The 18,898-nt window shown below is 44.5% G+C and overlaps 2 protein-coding genes across 6 annotated transcripts in view; one reads left to right on the top strand and one right to left on the bottom strand.

The window, feature by feature from the left end:
* NUFIP2 (nuclear FMR1 interacting protein 2) overlaps positions 1 to 4,220 on the bottom strand; it is a 42,683-nt gene extending 38,463 nt beyond the window's left edge. For 2 of the 4 annotated variants that reach the window (XM_050321609.1, XM_050321607.1), the window contains exons 1-2: positions 3,959 to 4,220; positions 3,741 to 3,832 (exon numbers count right to left, since the gene is read on the bottom strand). The gene's annotated coding sequence lies outside the window, so the exon portion shown is untranslated. Of the gene's footprint in view, positions 1 to 3,740 lie in introns of all 4 variants that reach the window. The other 2 variants (XM_050321606.1, XM_050321610.1) reach the window with 1 other exon arrangement.
* Positions 4,221 to 5,160: 940 nt separating this feature from the next.
* TAOK1 (TAO kinase 1) overlaps positions 5,161 to 18,898 on the top strand; it is a 70,948-nt gene continuing 57,210 nt past the window's right edge. For both annotated transcript variants that reach the window (XM_050322131.1, XM_050322130.1), the window contains exon 1: positions 5,161 to 5,379. The gene's annotated coding sequence lies outside the window, so the exon portion shown is untranslated. The remainder of the gene's footprint in view (positions 5,380 to 18,898) is intronic.

Genomic DNA, 18,898 nt, shown 5'->3' with positions numbered 1-18,898 from the left:
AGAAAACAGCATGAGCAGCAATTGCCAGTGGACAACTAACAAAAAGTGTCTTCTCTCAGAGAAAGAAAGCCACTAGCAGATTGCATAATTGTAATGAGTTTCCTCCCAGTTTCACATTATTAGTCACCTTTCACCCTTCTCTGCCAAAGGCCGCCTCTTACCCATCCATCCAAGGACCAGAGCCAAGGCACAAGCCTTTCCTGTGCTGCTTCTTTCCACCAGCCACTCTTCAAGGTCAAGGCCTCCACAATACTGATCACTGTGCCCATTCCAGGCATTCTGAACCAATGACAGAGTAAAACCCCCTTCAGCCCTGCCATTGGGAAAAGATCCGAGACACCTGAATAGACCTTCCTCATACTCAGTTGTCATGGCCTGGAAAAGCAGTTCTGAAATTGTGAAAATATTTCAAAGCAAAACCATTGCAAAGATTCATCGACGAGCCTTCACCAGCAGAAGACATCCTACCTAGAGTCCCTTGGAAACCTGTTTGACTCAGGTGGAAATGACCTACTGGCATTTATTTGTAATTGCCCAGCATGGCAGTGGCTGAGGAAGGAAAAGCTATTGAGTCACACTCCAAGCCACTTTTCCACTTCTGTCTGGTTGCCCAGAGGGTAGAGTGAGACAGTCAGAAGGCTGAGATTTTGTTTATGGCTCTGAAACTGATTATCCATATGACCTTGCATGTACTTCTTGTGCCACCATATCCCCATTTCTTAATAGCTAAAACCTCTCGACTCGTGGGTCAGTCAGAAGTGCCCAGCAAGGAGCATGTTTGTTTATCTAATAAAAGGTAAGAGAAGAGTGAAGTGGCGTTATTGTTGTCATACAATACAAAAGCGGTTACGTAATAACATCAGTATTGCTTCAGTTTTGTCATTACAACACAAACTGTCAGAGGGACACTGCCTGACATGGTATCTTCATCCCGATGGATGTACCCAAGTGTTTACTTCATTGATACAAAACCAGATTACAACAATCTGGAAGACTCTACCTCGTTTATTTTAACCATCTAGAACATGTTTTTCCTGTATAACCTCATAACCCATAATAATGGCCCAAAGTGCACTATAGGAATGATGGCAGGCTTCATGAGCTAGTAAAAGGAAAACAATTCCTCACTTGTGCATTGCACAACTGCTCACACACTAAAGCACATGAGTGCTTCTCTTCTTTGCAAGCAGACAACAACCTGAAAGTTAGTTTCTAAACTAGCATGTCATACACACACAGAATACTTTTAAAATAATCTCAGTGCCATGAAAGAAAATTAAAAGAACTCCCAAATTTGGCTAAATTACATTCTGCTTGTCTGATGACCAATTTCCTAAAAAAAAAGCATTGACAAATTCTGTTCCTAACTGCTCTATAATTAATAACCAAATTTCTTGGCTTCAAGTTCTATGACTTATTCTAAAATTTAAAATCCTTTGCTTAAAAATGGCCAGATTCAAGTGGTGTGTGGACTGAAGGCTGAGGAAGGCATGGCTGTGATTACAGCAGCTGAAACCGTGCCCTAATCACTCCCTTATCTTCCTTATCTACTGCAAGTATTTATAAAGCAATGATTACTGTACTAGGCCACATCACTGCTCTGAGTTTGTTCTGAACCAGCACCTTCCTGTTGCTGTAAGAAGTTCTCACTGCTAGAGCTGGTGTCATTTTGCTGAGACAGAAAGCCAAGCTTCTCATCACTTAAAGTCATTAAAAAAAAATAAACTATGACACCTCTAAAGGAGTAGGGGTGTTAACCCCAATGTCCTGGCCGAACTCCCAGCTCGAGTAATTACAACGTGCCTTGAATAAATTCTTGCCACAGTTTCCTTTGGACACAGTATTGTTCTCTACTTCCTCTCCTACAATATTATGGAGTGCTGATGCATGCTCTTAAAGGTCCTGTCCGTGCTGGAATGTCACACAGGTCTACCCCAGGACCAGCTCTGCAGCAGCACATTGGGAACAATGTGTTGAAACCAGTTCTGCCTGTCAGCTGAACCGCTAGGCAATTTGTAATATTTATTTATTGATGTTCTGGCACCTCCTCCAGATGGAATTAACTTTGGGTATGGCTAACTGATGGATAGACTGGTGCAAATCCCAGACACAGACATACTCTTTTATGTAATAAAGTTCTTTAAATGGACTAAATTTGCATCAGGAAATTAGCAAATGAAGCTAAACTAACTTTCTAGGTGCCTGCTATGGTCACCTGAGAAGGCAGCAAGAACATGCCTCATGCACAGGACTAGGAAAGCTAAATGTGCTGCTTAGTTTAGATGACAACAATCAAGTCGGTTTTCACACTGGCTGTTCCTTCAGAATTTCAGTGGACTTTTTCTAAACTGTCTGTTCACAGACGATACTGTTTATTTTTGAAGCAGTCACTGAATATGTACCAAACACAGATCTAGCATTTTAAGTAAAATACTTGACTGTTAAAGCAAAACCATTATTCACGTTTTTCTGCAGCCACTGTTAGACTCTAAGGACTTTTACCTAGCGCTCTCATTATCTTTTTATGTGTGTAACACAAAGAGCTGAGGCCCAGACTCTCTGCTGGCATTTGCCAGGTTAGCTCCACAGACCTTGCTAACTCTCATAATTCATGAGCTTTAAAGGCAATTTGTCTGCAGGAAGAAGTACAAGATCAAGATTCAGAAGAATCCAATTTTCAATTCTACCTTATGACCCTGTGGGCGGATCACTCCCTCACTGCTCCATTTTGTTCTCCCATCTCCAAAAGCAAATGATACCCACTAATTTGACAAAACAACTACAAAATCAAATTTATATTGACAGACCATGCTGAACGGTTTTGCCTCAAACACCATTGTTCTAACATTTGAAAATACAAATATTTACTTTTCAAGCATGTCCCTAATTTCCCCAGAAGCATGTCTCCAAACCCATTTTATTTCAGAAGACAGAAACTGTAGTTTCAGAAAGTGAATAGTTTTATTTTTCTGTCATTACAAAAATGCCTTTTAACTTGTCAAATGATACACTACAAATATTTTTGGCAGATGAATGAAACCAAGTTTCCTGTCATAGCTGCCAACTTCGAGGTTGAGATAATCAGATAAACCTTTAGTTTGCTTCTCCCAGTACCTGAACTACATGTGTTTGAAGTCATCCACATCTGTCTTACTTTTCCTATTGGGATTTGAAGAGGCAAAGTGTCAGACCATTGTGCCAAGTTCACAAAACTCTAGGCGTGGCCCACAGTTGTTACAGCCAATCTCTGCTTTCAACTTTCCTCAGGTTTCCCCCATCCCAGGTTGAATAGTCCCCAGTAGCTCTGCTTGTCTGACGGTAAATGCCAAGTTCACATAAATAGTATCCAGCATCACCCTCAATGCCTGCTGGATACAAAGCCTTACGATACAAAATACCTATTAGATTATGGGAGAATAGGAAGGAAGTTTGTTTCGCTTGTTTTATTTCAGCAGAAGCAGTAATATTGGATTTATGGAATTGGATTATTTCATAGTGGGGACACTTCAAAACGGAATATTTGCAGGGCATTTTATAACCGAGTGTACTGTCCCTTCAGTATAAGCCCGAATTCAAAAGCGGAAGCCATCCCTACAAACACACCTTTGACAAACTTCGTGTCTTATGTAACTGTTTCTATTCATTTATTATCAGGATGTCAGTACGAATTGTTATTTTGATGATTCCTTGCCCCCATACTTCTGAAAGGGAAAGCAACTGTAAACACAAGGGAGACTGACCTCAGTGATTTCCTCTGTTCAGACAGGAGCACAATGCGCTCAAACACCAAGACAAGCAGAAGTGGACTGTTTAGAATTCCTCCAGCTGTAATCTATAGTAAAAACAAATAAACAAATACGTGACTACAAGATGCGATAATTAATCCCTGCATGAAGCCAACTGTTATCTCTGCTTCATAGATGGAGATACCAAAGCACACAAAGGCTCAACAACCTACCAAGTTCAACACCAAGACTGAGAGCCAAGACTACAGCTTGGGAGGCCATGTGCTCAGTCCATGAGTTTTTTTTTTTCCCTCTTGTGACTACGAACCAGACACAGTTTGGCCAAGGGCAGGCTGAAATGTACCCATTTGGTGAGGACAGTTAGCACCTACCACCTCCTGGGACTGTCACTGCCTGTAGCTGAGCTGCTCCTGAGTGGAGAGGCAGCTCCACTCGGCCTTACCCCAGACAGCCTGCCCCAAAAACCACCCTTCTCTGCCACATCTGCCCCTCTAAAGCTCCCCACCTATGTCCAGGCCCCATCTGCCCCAGTGTTGAGCCCCCCCTCTCTCTGCTCCCTCCCAGAGCCCCCAGCCAAGCTGCCCCACGCCTTTGCTCAGTTTACCCATTCCTCCTCACACCTGTAGTCCCCCCACAGCCCTGCTGAGCTCCTACGGCCCCAGAACCAGCACCCCACCATCAGGCCCCTCTCCCCCCGTCAGGGTCCCCATAACCCTCTTCCTAAAACCCCCCTGAGCACCCCGAGGCGACGGTTCCCTCCCGTCCCTCAGCGACCCCCTCACCCTAATTACCCCTCACATTGCCCAACCTGCCCCCTCAAACCGCCCCTCACGGCCAGCTGCCCCCTTCTCACAGAGCCCTCACACCAACACCCCCTCTTCAGAGTCCCCTCACACCAACACCCCCTCTTCAGAGTCCTCTCGCACCAACAGCCCCTGCCCACAGAGCCCCCCGCGGCCGGCTGCCTTCTCCTCAGAGACCCCTCACCCAACAGCCCGTCCCCCTCACACCCCCTGCGCCACAACTGCCCCTCCGCCCCCCGCCGGCCCTGCCCCTGCCCCCCACCGCCCCCGCCCCTCCCGCCGGCCGCGGCGGTGCTGCTGGGGGGAGAGGGCGGCGAAGTCTCGCGAGAGGGGCGGGCGGGGGCCGCTGGCTGCGGGCAGCGCGGAGCGGCGGCGGCGGCGCAGCCGGAGCCCGGGCGGCGCTGAGGGGAGGCGGCGGCGGCGGGGCGGCGGCAGCGATCGCGGCCCGGCACACGGACCCGCTCCGCCGCGGCGGCACGGCCGGCGCCGCCCGCCCTCCCGCACGCCGCGCCTCCGCGGCGCGGCCTGGCCGCGGCTCGGCGAGCGGGGCCCAGGCGGTGGTGGCGGCAGCGGCGGTGGTGGCGGCGGCGGCTGAGCGCTCCGCCGCGCCCGCCCTGCCATCTTAGGTGCCGTGCCCCGCCGCCTTTGTGCCCGCCGCGCCCGGGCACCCGCGGGGGCCGGGCCCGACGCCCCTCCGGGGGCGCCTCCCCCCGCGGGGCCGCCGCCCCTTGCCCCGCTCCTCCTCCTTCTTCTCCTCCTCCTCCTCGTCCTCCTCCTCCTCCTCCTCCGCGGGGGGCCGACCGGCGCTCCCAGCCCGGCTGCGGCGGAGGGTAAGGCGGGCAGCGCGGCGGGGGACTCGGCCGGGGCGGCCCCGGGGAGGGTGAGGGAGGAGGTGGATGGTGGTTGGGGGGGGCGGCCCGGTGGGGCCGGCGCCTCCCCCGCCGCGCTCTGCGGCACTGCCGCAGGGTCGGGGCCGCGGCCGCCGCCGAGCACCAGCGGGGGAGCGGGCGGCGAAATGGCGCTTCCCGCGGAGGGGCGGCCGCGGGCGGAGGGGTGTTCCCCGCTGTCAGGGCCGCCGGAGGCCCAGGGCTGGGGCCGGGGCCAGGCGTGCCCAGAGCCGCGGCCCTTTTTGTCTGCGGCCCCCACCCCACCCCAGGGGGCTTCGCCGGCAGAGCCCGGAACCCCCGAGGGGGTTGGGGGTCCCTGGGAGACCCGCGTGCATTCCTGATTCCTGCCCTTTATTTTTTTTTTCCCCCTTTTATTTTTTTTCCTCCCTGCCCCTCGCTCCTCCCCAAGCGGTGAGTTTTCAGTGTATATACCATTTTGTTCGGTGCTGGTGTGGGATTTGGCTGAAAGTGACCTATTTTAAAGACCTTTTATTGCTCCCCCCCCTCAGCAGTGCATGTGGCGGCCGATTCCGTTACCCAAATAGCGTTTCCCAACCATTTTAATTTGTCAGATTAAAACATCTCATGGAGGCTGGATTTCTGTAACCCGCGTGTGGGTATGCCTTTAGAAATATCTCTCACCCCGCTTTGCTGCAAGCATCTTTGGAGCATCAGAGTTCACCTTTGTCACTGTGAAAGCAGAAATAAATATCGAGGCGATACCTGGGAGATGCAGTTGTACCATTGTGTTGGGCGCGGTACAAGAAATGGGGTGGATGGGGGGGGGGAGAAGAACCAGGGATTAAAATGGTTGTTGTCAACTGTAGATCTGTACATGTCTTCGGAAAAAAAAATAAGACAACGGTATCAGCACTGAGGACTTTTAATTTATTTCCTTAGAAAAACGTTTTGTGTTTTATCACGCTTGTCTCTGCTACTTATCATGGTAGGGAGTATTTCATTAGGTGGCATTTTAGTGGCTGTGTTGGTTAAATAGCAGTTGCATTAACTAGTTGAACAAATTGTGTCCTTCACCTTTGACTATTGCATTTTGAGAGCCCTTACAGCAGTGTGCCCATGCATGCCAAGGGCGGATTAATAAGATGTTACCTAAAGGTTTGGATGTTATTGATTCCTTACTATTAATGCTATTTATAGTGCGTTTGACATGGCTCTTGCTTTATGTATTTGGACAAAGGTTATCAGCTTGAAGTGCTTCAGATGAAATGTTCCCAAAATATCACCCCTGACACAAACACACACACATATATATTATTGAACAATATACCTCAGGTCTTCAGTGTCTGAAAAACAGCTTTAGCAGATAGCACATAATGGTGAAAACAGTGAAAAAATGATACATTTTGACACTAGTGAAGGTTTGTTTTCCCATTTCAGGATTACAGAATAACAAATTCTGTAGCAGTAAATACAGTTTTGGGTACATTTTTCTTGACCCTACTTGGAGCCTACATTTTCCTTGCCTTTATGCCTGCTCATAGTGAGCATGTCATAGTTTTTGCTACTTATGTCCAAGGGCAAACCTAATCAACGATTGGTTTGAGCCTTCATATTAGATTCTCCACAACACTGGCCTAGTTCTGACTGGTATGTTTGCCATTTTTAGGACTCCTTTTCCTTTTACCCGTAGACTGAAATATATTGATAAACTTGAACCTTAATTTGTCCTTTGAACTTGAGAGAGTGTTTTTCTCCTCTGTTAAGAATACCTCACTGAAGAGAAAGTGATTCTGGTAGAACAGCTTAATTTAGGTTTAATCCTGTTGAAACACAACTGCCTGAAGTACAAACTCCTTGGATAGTTTGATATTATTTTTCTTTTTAACTAGACTGAATTAAGCGTTGGCTGTACAGGACCAGATGTTGGCATTAAAATTATGTACAGATAAGTTGGCTTAGGCCTCAAGTTAGACTATTTGAAAAAGTTATCTGTGTCCTGCTGTTAAATTCTGGTGTAAGCTAAGCTGGAAAACTTTAAATGTTTACTTCCAGCTAAATAACATTTCCATTTGCGTGGTTTTCATCTCTGTCTGTATTTGTCAGGTTTTGTCACCAGAACAGCATATTTTTAATGATTTGTAAGACAGCCTCAGGTTTTACTCTTGGTGAGATACATTAGAGGAGAAGCAAATATCACAGTAATAATTACATCTTCAGATGTATCCTAGTAGTGGATTTCCTGTAATGAGGATGTTTTGTAGAGAACAATAGATGTGGCAGCAAATTCAGAGATTTGTTTTAAAGATGTTGTAGGTAGCTGACTCTGCAGTAGTGAGTTCCACTTTGACACAACCCTTGCATACTCAACAGGAACATTAGATGGTTTCCAGGTACTTCTTTTTCAGGTGTAATTCTCTTTCTAGCAAAGACAGACTGGAGGTACTGCTGCTGTTAGTTCTCACTCTATTGCTTCTGCAAGGATATACTTTTGATCTAACTTAGTAGAGACTAAAGTTGTTTACAAAATATGCCTCATAGAAGTTATTTGACACTATAGGTGTTTTTTGAAATAAGAAAATATTTAGGGTTGATCTGGTTCTCTCTGTGATCCAGAAGTGGTGAGGAAGCTATGGTAAATACCACTTGTCTTATTCCATTCTTAGTGTATTTTGGGGAACACTTGCATAATCACTAAGATCCTATCTTAGAAGCATTTTCTGTTTTGTTCCTGTTCATATTAAAATAATGTAAACAACATAATGTTATGTTGAAGTGCACACTAGAAACTATAAAAACCTTTGGTGTTACCAGGAGTGACCCAGGCTCTTGTCTTCTGAGTGACTGGGCCTGGGTGACCATTACATTCTTCCTGTCCAAGTATGCTACTTAGTGTGAAGGATTTCAGTTTTATTTCCTTTTGTGAACCTGGACAAAGGGAAGAGCTGAACTTCAACCCTGGGCTAGAATCATGACTGAATCAGAAGGTGTCCTGGGTCTGACAGCAGGGTTTCAGTTATGGGTGACACATGTCCTCCCTTGGTTAACTATGTTTGGGAGAAGCTTGTCTATAGCACCATAGAGAGGGATGATTTAATACCTCCTGAGACTGATGTCTGCCCTTTCTTTTATAGCTCTAGAATGTGTCTCACTCTTCTCACATTCTCCATCATTCTTGATGGACATGGTGCAGGATGAAATCCTGGTCTGTGCAGTCTGGTGCTTTCTGGCAAATGCCCCTTACCCTAGAAGTTTACTGAGGTGTGTGGTGCTGTCCTTCACCTGCTTCTCCTTGTGTGTCATTCCACTGGCTCTGGTCTTTGATCCTGCACCAGCAGAAAGCTAAGCTAAGTGAAGATACAGAGAGTTTTGTGTCAGCTTGGTGATCTGAAATGGCTCAGTGCACACTTAGGTGAGGCTGGAGAGAGCCCCAGGGACTGGGCCGTGCCACCACAGCCAGCGATGAGATTGGGAGCCAGAGGTTGGTGGCACTTTTTGCTAAACTTGAGGTGGTTAGGTTTCAGGATTCTTTGTTTTTATTGTCCTTTAACATGCTGAGGAGTTGCTGAAAATACATTGATTTCTCTGTGGAGAAGAGACTGAAAAAAAATCCAATGGATGAAGGGTCAGAAAACCACTAATTCCCCTCCTGTGAAGTTCCAGAGGGAGAGCCCTTCCTGTGAAAAAAACCCTTAAAATATAAAAACATGAAATCAGAGGTGAAGTGCAAAGTGTCTGAGGGGAAGAAGTGTGCACAAAACAGGAGGAAAGGATGGAGAGCTGTTTAGAAGCAGAGTTGGCTTTTACACACTGTATTCCCTCCTTGTCTAAGTGCTCATTTACAGTACAGAACATGGAGGAGGGAATACTTTCTGCAGGCCCTTAGAAACACAATGGACATTAGCCAGCACAATGGGGGCTCCAAACCTGGCTTCTTAAAGCAGTTTTTAAACAAATATTTGGTGATCACTGGAATGACAATTTTTTTAATTACCAAAGGGAAGCCATTGAGAACTTCTAATACCTGGTCAGAAATCAGTGCATTGTTACTCTTGGTTTCTTTTTTTATTAGCATTTTTTGTTTGGTTGGTTGTTTTTTTTTTTACATCCTGCTAAATCTTGGTTTCTTTGCCAGAAGAAAAGGCAAGGTGGCCACTGTAAACATAGCATGAAATTGCCAAAGCAGCAAGAAGTTTTGCCTAAACAGAGAAGTTTCTCCAGTTTAATCAGAGCTTGCTGAGCCCAGATTTGCAGGATTAGTTATGCACCTACACTGTAGCTTTGAGATGAGGTTTTCCTTTTCTTAGGGTTTGGTGAGGACAGTCCAACATGAGTTAAAGTGATGATGGCTTCTTAATATGAGTGGACAGTAGCTTGTAGTTTTGCCTGTTGTATTGCTTGGCTAGAAACAGTTTTGATTTTTCTCTAGGGGTCAGGATAGGGTGACAGCATGAGATTTACATATTGAATATTGTCCTTAGAATATAAGAGGCTAGAAATGTTTTGTTTGAGGGAAAAGTTACATCTTGAGGAAAGAAGTGAGAATCACAGAACTCTAAAGCTGGCAGGCTCTGCATTTTTCTGTGCCTCTGATCTTCCATTGACCCTTATTACACTCCTGGCTACAGCCATGCAAATATTTTCTTTAGAGTGAGATGTAATTTTATAAAAACAGTTTTCTCCTACGCTCATTGAGTGCAGCATGTTTACAGGGCAGCCTCCTATCAGAATGTGGGGGAGCAGTGCCTGTGAGTTTCGTTGGAAGCTTTTGCTGCCTGTCACTTGTATCAATCCATATCTGAAAAGTAAATTTTGGTTTAACATTAATCTTGGAGATTTTTGCTTATAGCCAATGTTTATTACACCTGAATTCTTTAAATGTGAATAAAGTTGCTTTCAACCTTTCACTTAGTTCATCTGAAATTTAAAACCTCTTTTTCTTTAGCCTACTGCCATTGACTGAGCATCACTAGACACAGATTTTGAGGGGTTTGGTCCTTTAGGATCAGTCCTTGCCTTTGCATTGCTGGTTCAGCTTCAGTTTGCTCTAGTCTGGCTGATTTCTAACCTGTGGAAAGCTTTGGGATCCAGGAGCATGGGAAAGTGGAATATGTGCAAGTATGTTGAAAGGGTAGGGAACATTTCTTATAACAGTTTTTGGCTTGTTCCCCATCCATGTGTTCAGTCTGTTTTCCAAGCATCCAGCAATCCTTCCTCTTCCCTGACGTACCACTGCTCGAGGCCAGTAACAGACCCATGAGCCCATGCCCAGAGAAATGTCGTACTGAGATTTCTTGGAAAGAATCTCATGTGCTATTGCACATGTTTGTTATTTTTGCCTCCCTCCCCCTTCTTAATATGCAATCCTCATTTCCTACCACAGTCCCCTTTTAATTGGTGACTGTCCCTCCCTCCCCAGCCGAGATGAGAGGTTATTTTTGCTAGTGCTATTTCTCAAATAGGCCACGGGTATCCAGTAAGTAGTGCAGTAACTTTCTCTATCAGTTATTAGGGTTTCTCAAGCTGTGTGGTGGTGGCAGTGCAACATGTTTCTCCTTCAGTTCTCACTTGCAGTTGTCACTAACACATTAACTCCTCCCAGTTCCCACTTCCTTGTAACCCAATCTGAATAAAGATCATGGGATTTGAATGTGCCTTGCTTTGCTGCTGCTGCTCTGGATGTTTGGGTAGTCTCTGTGCTCTTCATAAACTGTATGCTGTGATCTTCCTTTTTGGCCTTACCTGGTCCAAGGAGCAGTTGACAGTTGTTAAAATCAGTTCTAGGCCAGCCGTGATTTGATGCGATTCAACTGTGTTAAATGTGTTCCAGAACTGTTTCCTGGCCTAGATAGCAAACCAGTTAAACCCTGGGTTTGGAATCTATTCCAGTGTAATTTGGCCCTGTACCCCTAGGTAAGCTGCCTACCTCTTCAGGGTCAAATGGAACATGGGGTCTGTGCACAGCACATGATCTTCTGCCTCTAAATCCACCACCCTCCCACATTTCCTCGGGGTTTTTTTTATTACCCTGTGCATATTAAAGTCTTCTCTTGAGAATTATGTACTGAAGTAACTGAAGTAATGTGGCTTCACCACCCATAAAGACTGTAGTGCAGTGATATGATTTTCCTTGGCATCAGCTGAGCTGGTACAAACCCCACTTTATGCTTGCTTGGTACGTCCCAGTATGCAGCCAGGCTCACAGATTGGGGCTTTTATGAAGGTTTGCAACTTTATTAAAAAACAGGGTAACCTGGGCCTTGACAAAAATTCCTTCTGGCTCCTAGAAGTGCGTATCAAAGTTGGGAAGGAAATAATGATACATTTCAGATGCAGTGCCTTGCAAAGAATGCCAAGCTCTGTTTTTATTATAGGTTAATTGCCATATAGGCAAACCCTGAACTCTTACCTGTGCTTTTGGCTTAGTTTTCCTTCTTCCCTTTCCACACAAACCCCCCTCTAACCCGTGCTTTGAAGTATTTAAAACTAGGTTAGTCTCTGGCTGGAGGTGTGTGGTAGAACCTCCTGTTAATTCTTGCTGGGACCTGCCCGTTTTGCAGCAAGAATGCAGGCGAACCCATCTGAATGCTGATCATCTGTCCTTTGTGAATGATGGAAGAGTATTTTTCCCTTCATTTGACACAATAGATGGGCAAAGGAGTCCTAGAACATCTCCATTCCAAAAACCACCTTAGGTGGCCAGAGCTGTACAAGCTGGAGTGCCCACGGAGGTGAGAGAAGAGGGCTTACAGAGGCTGAGTTCAGATGTTTGCATGACAATCTCTGGAGGTATTTCCTTCCCCCACTGTCAGAAGATGTTGCAGTGAGCTGCTAGCTCAGAAGTTGACCACATTCTCACCAGATCAACCTGCTCAGCAGTCCTGAACTGACCAGAGTCTTCAAAATTTCTGTCTTGCTGACTGGGAGGACAGAGTGCAGGGACCCAAACACTAAAATAATCTGTACTAAAGAAGAGGTCCATATATATGCTTTTTTTATCCAAAATGTTGTGGCAGAAGGAAGTCCTCATCTTCGCCATTACCTTTGATTTCATTGCAATGCTGATGATGTAAATTTATTTGCAAAAACAAGACTGGGCAAAAGATTCATTCCTGATTTGACAATAACAAGCAGAGTGCTTTGAATACTAGACTAACGTGAAAATAGTTTACGTATAAAGGACCTGTTTTATCTTCAGGAGCTCATAATTAGTCACAAAAACATAAAGAACACTTGAAGATTATTTGCTAATCTGTTGAAAAAAATTTACATGGAATTTTTGATGCACAATTTTCAAAAATATTTTTAAAAAGCCCCTGAATTTTCAAAAATCTTTTCAGTGATAGGTGCTTTTTCTTAAATACCCCTTATCTCTTGGAAGTGTTAATTCACATATTATTTTAAGTCTCTTGTTTTCCCCTGTTGCAGGAGTTGGTGATTGTGGGCCATCACATGGGGCCCTGGAGTCTCTCTGCAGTGACTGGTCCAGCACCAGGGTGTGTGATCCTCATTTGAATAGTCTTCCCATTGCACTCTCTGGTATTGAAAATTAATTACTGTAGTGACTATAAATTGGTATAATCACAGTGTTTTTTGTAGGTATTACAAATATTTTATGTTTAAATAGAAATTGCTATAATTAATATTAATGTGACGAGAAATGAAATATTAATACACAAATAAAAATCTAAGCTATAACAAAGAAAGATTATCTTACATACGTGATGGTTTTATACTTTTCTCTGAATTGGCAGGATAATAATAGTAATTCCTTGATCTGAATTTCATCCATAAATCTCAAGGTATTTTAAATGGATGATAAATGTATATTTTTTTTCACATTTATAAAGTGAGGATACTGAAGTGAGCGATTTGCCCAGTGTAGTGGGTGGTGGGGTAGAAGAATTTGTCTTCTTGGTCCGTGGTTAACTTGAGGACTGCAGGTTTTAAGGGAGCAGCAGAAGTGTAGGAGATGCTGCATTGCCTGTAGGGTGTGGTGGAGCAGCACAGACCTCAGAGTTCAGCAGCACCACTGTCCCAGATCTCCTTTGAAAGTCTGCCTGACCTATTGATAATGCAGGGGATGGGTTATTTCATTTCATCATACAACCACTATGTAGATTTTTCTTATCATAATGGCAATTTAATGCTGGTCATGAATGAGCTGGCTGCATCTTGCATTCTGTAATATTCTGTGTTTTATGTGTTTTCTGTGACTTTTTACTGATTTTTGTCTTTACGTAAATCTGAAAAGGGCTTTTAATGCATTGTAAATCAGTTCCTGAACTTGATGAATAACAAACTAAGTTGTTTCATTCTGGGAGTTGGTCACGCACAAGGATAACTGGGAACTGCCCATCTAAGTAAAAAATATGCCTGTGCATATAAAATTGCAATACTTGGGTATTGTCTGGACATTTTTATGGAGATCTGTGGAGGCAGAGAGTGTCTTTTCATCCTGTTTATGCAGTGCCTACTATAGCTGAATCTCACATCTTCTTCAGTGTCCAGTTATTGTGTAGTGCAAGTACACACTGCTGTAAAGAGCTGAGAGTGTTCTCACCTGATACCCTGGGAAGGAGGAAGACCTTCAAGCCCCCATGCCTTTTGGGAATCTGCAAGCTCCATGATGAGCCATTGCTCAGTTCATCACAAGTAACTTTCATCTGTTCTAGATTCTGCTCTAACTGTCTCTGCAGAGAGGTTTGCAGTGTGGGTATTCATTGCAGGCATACCTAGGCAGTAAAATAGCTGGGGCTTACTTGGAGATGATAAAACAAAGAATCCTCTTGCTTCAGTCATTCTTTTAAACTATAAGAACCCCAAAAAACCCCATAAAACCCTTGAAATCTGAGTACCTGTGTGAAAGTGCTCAATATTTTGTTTTTCTGAGGGATTTCTGTTTGATGTTGCCACAGCCACGGAGTATGAAATTTAGCAACTTTTCTCCAAGAATTGCTTTCAGCTTCAGAACTAATGTTACCTGTGCTGGTTTGAAGTAGTTCCTACCTGTTTATCATGCCTGTTGCAAAATCCACCTCCCTATTTACATAGGTGTTGGGGAAACAAGGATGATACGGAGCAGCATGAGTGGAAGGAGAGGATGGTGTGAGTTGTGATTCTACTTGTCTGCTTATTTTCTGGTTTGGAGGCACCGAGCACCTGCTGATTTAGGGGTTTTCTGTATGTGATTTTGTGCCTGTGATTAGCATTTCTAAGGACATGACACATACGGTCTCACCACTAAAATACATTCTGTAAATATGTAAAGAGAAAATTACAGAGATGGTCACTGTCCGACTGTCCTGACTGGTCTCCGGAGTCAACCCAGCAGGACTCGGCACGCTCCGTGGGCCCATCTGAGACAACAGATCTTGAACTTCAAACTTATGAGCAGAATTTCTTCTTGGATTGGAGTAACCACCTGCCTTTGATGCTTCCTTAATAGCAGTTGCTTGTCTCATTTTCCTTCTTTTTAATCACTGGGGCAGGAGATTGAGATCTTTAGATAGTGCATTCCACTGTCTCACTGTTTAACTGTTTAAAGTCAAACTCTGTGGAAAATGTCAGCTATGTCACAGAAATCTGTAATTGCATTTGATCTGAAACCAACCATTTGTTGTTCTTAAATCAGCCATTTGTTGTGCTGGGATTTCTCAAGGTAGATGATCACAGAATCACAGAATATTCTGAGTTGTAAAGGACCTGCAAGGATTATCAAAGTCCAGCTCCTGGCCCTGCATAGAACAGCCCCAAAATCCCACCATGTACCTGAGAGTGTTGTGCAAAACCTTCTTGAACTCTGTCAGGCTTGGGGCTCTGACCACTGCCCTGGGGAGCCTGTTCCAGTGCCCAAACGCCCTCTGCGGGAAGAACCTTTTTCTCATATCTAATGAACAGTAATAACAAGACTTATAAGTTCTGGGAAGGAGTGGGAAATTCTCTGTGTGGCATATATTAAAAATACTTTTTGTGGACAAAATCTGAGAATGAGACCTAGTTAGTTGATGTTCCTGTTGGAGCATTGTCCCTAAGTTAATAGCAAGACTGAGTTTGTTTGCTGCTTTGATAAATTATTAGTATTGTGTCTGAATTGAGCTTGTGAATAAGGTGGAGTTTTAATAAATACAGATGAGGTATGAGCACCTCTCCCCTGCAAGTGGTGTGCCTTTTCCCTCTACAGGTGCTGCACTCTGCATGCATACACATCTAGCAGTTCCTCTGTCCCCAGTGCAGTACAGCTTCTTGCTCTGCAGCAAAGATGCTCCTCAGAATGTTCACCTCATATGGAAGAAATAACTTTGTAAATAAAACCTTTCAGTAAGAGCAGTTTTCAATTTACGGTGATTAAACATGCTGTACTTTGCTTTGTTTCATGGTGGTAAAAGCCTCTTGCCTGTGTAACTCCAAACCAACAATAAAACAGGCATAAACAAGCATAAAACAATGTAGTGTCCAAGGTATTTCTAAAGGGGAGCAGTCACTAAACACCTTTTAACTTGATTCTACCTGGCCTGGAAAGCAGCAGGGCTGTCGCATTCCCCATTTTGATGTGCAGCTGGCATGGGTCAGGGTGTGAAGGGAATATTCTGTTACCCCTGGACACACTGAGTTTTGAGTTGCCCAAAAGGTACCAACCAGAAGCAGAGGTGCTGTTCTGAGCTCTCGTTGGAGGGAGAGCTGCTTCCCTCCTGTTTGGGTTTTGGTTTTTTGTGGGTGTGATGTCATCATTCTGCGAGGTCTGCGCTGCCGCGTCCTCCAGGAAAACAAAACAGGGTGACGAGACCTGAATGTCAAATGCAAAAAACAAGCAGATCTGATTCTTCCTCTCCTCCCTCCCCCTTTTCATTGAAAGGAGCTTTCAAACTGACTTTAGAGAACAGGAATTAGCTTAATAGAAAAAAAAGAGAGAAGCACAGTTATTTCTTTTCACTTCTTACTATCAAGTTCTCAAAAATAACTCCTTTCTACCTGGCTGGAGGATGGGATGTGTGTTCTGTGCCAAATGCAACTATGGGGTATTTTATAAATATCCAAGGGGCCTCTTATCTTTTAATGTAACCTCTCTCAGTTTTTAATCATTTTGGAGATATTTAAATGAGCACTGCACAGTGTCTTCTTGCCATGCTTGTGTTGGTTTCTACCAGAGAACTGTCCTGTACACTTCAGGTGTTTGTATAAATGTCATGGCAGTACCAGCAGCAGCCTTCCACCAAGATTACCTTTGGGCCCCGGCCAGGGTCAGGGGAGCAGCCAAAACCAACTGGCTGTGCTGATATAACCAGACTGATTTTTATTCAAGCCTTTGAAATTATTATTAATATAGGAATGTATTGGAGCTCTTCTTTCTGGGAGCCCTTTTGTGGCTTGGCAGCAACTGGCTCTCATGCAGCTTGTTGGCTATACTGAGCAATATGGTTCATGTAAATATGGGCAGGTTTATTCTTTTTCAGGCCAGAGCTTTAGATATGCCCTCATTCAGAATGACTTTGCAAAATAATCTGCAGAGAGGCATTTTGAGGCTTTTGGAGGCTCTGAACTGAGTATTGGTAGTTAGAGGTTGGGCTGGTGGTCTCCGAGAAGCTGTCCATGGGTACTAAGAACTTCTTGGAGTTGACCAACACTGGAGCTGATATCCTTTGTCCTGCTGTGTTCAGGAACCTTAATTACTTCTTGGTTGCTCTTTATAGCTTGTGTCCAAAAAGTAAATAGTGTTTTCTGGCATGGCCTGTTGAGCTCTCAGTAGCTCCCTGTCCAGCTGGGCTGCTCGGGTGAGCTGCATGCATGATGAGCGAGCAGTTCTTGCTTTTTGCTGGTCGGTTGTTAGGGGTGTATCTGCCCAAGGTATCAGGAGGTCGTCCTACTTTCCCAGCTGAAAAATCCAAGATCTTTAGAATTTTTAAAATGGACACCTGATGTTCCCTTTGTTTATTAGCCAACAGGAGCAGGCAGCAAATAGATCTTCTTTTAGTACAGGAACTGTTGCTTGAAACTTTGCAGTTGTTTTTTTTTTTTTTTAGCTCTCTATTTGCCTGTTCCTACTGACAAACAAAAGGCATAATCCATTATTCCAAACTGCTGAAAAAGAGGCTTCAAATTGCCAGGTAGGAAATTATACTGCTTGTTCCGTTACCAGTAGGAAACGGCATGTGAGATGTTTCAAAACCTACAAAGGAGAAAGTTCTTTGTATGTGTGAATTTAGTATTCACAAAAGGTGTCAGATTGACAGCGATGGAGATTGTGGAGATTGGAATTTTATTTATCCCTAGAGTAGGTGCAGTGCAGACTGCAGTAGTGCAAAAATTTCCCGTATTATTCTGCTGTTGCACACTGCTTGTGCCCTTCACAGGCAGCCTCTTGGGGCGAGGAGCTCCTCCTCCTCTGCTCCCCTTCAAAAGGCTGGCTGCCAAAAGGATGTGAGGGTGGTTTTTCTGTATGTGATGTGGGTGCTTGTCTCCTGAAATCTAAGCAGATGTGAAAGGAATTTGATAACATCTACCTCTAAACAGCCACTGGAGCAGAAACAGCCTTCAGCCCCCATCTTCTCCAGCTCTGTACAGGGCTGGTAGATGTTGATGGTCATGATTCTGTTATTCACTGACTTAGCTGTTCTTCTGCAAAGCTTTACCACTCCAGTATTGAAACTAAGGCAGCCAACTTGTCCTGCTTTGTCTAAAAATGTTTGGTAAACTCTCCAGGGAACTGGGAGGGTATCTGGGAGGTGTCACGTATGAAAAGTGTTGTGTTCTTGTGTGAGTCTTCCATTTGCTAAAATGAATATGGAGAGAGAATGCCAAACTGTGTTTCTGGAAAAAAGAGCAAAGAACACAAACCCAACACCAAAATGAACCAGCAGGTGATTGATTTTTGAAAATTTCTAACGTCCCCCTGCCAAGGTTCCTTGTGGCACTACTCTCTTGGGACTGTTCCTGTGCTTGTCCTCATTCCCTGGTGCTTTACTTCATGTCCTGATGGAGCCAGGCCCCTGTGTCACATCCTTGCAGACCATCTTAAGGAAACCCTTCAGACCATAGAGCTCAATCCTGCTCCAGCTGTGCCATGTGGTTATAGCTCTGAGTAGCAGCTTTAATCATCTCCCGTTGCCATCCTTCATTAGGTGGCATGATTGAGTGCTTTTAGTTTTGCTTTGACCAAATCACTGGTTGCCTTCAGGTCAGTGACTCGCTGCCATCCACCACGGTGCAGGCCAAGACACAGGCCTTCGAGCTCAGTCCCTGCCAGCGTGACTGCTTAAGGAGAAAAATCAGATTAATTTAATTGGCTTTTTCTTTGCAATGCTATTCCTTTACTACACCTCCTGAAGATCAGATCAGTCTTGGAAAAGTCACCTGTTGGCATCTCCCTGCCTCACCTCATGCAAAAAGCTGAGGCCAGAGCCCGTGAAACAGGCAGGACAACCTTGTTTTCAGAAAGCCCAAGTGTGAAAGCACGTTCTCTCAAATAACCTTCTATTTAAAGGCACAGGAAATAGTTTTGTCCATC

This window comes from Myiozetetes cayanensis, unplaced genomic scaffold (genome assembly GCF_022539395.1).
Source record: "Myiozetetes cayanensis isolate MyiCay16 unplaced genomic scaffold, myiCay2020 scf27, whole genome shotgun sequence".
NCBI lineage: Eukaryota > Metazoa > Chordata > Aves > Passeriformes > Tyrannidae > Myiozetetes > Myiozetetes cayanensis.
Note: the sequence above shows the minus strand (reverse complement) of the source record. Positions and strands in the feature narration are given on the sequence as shown.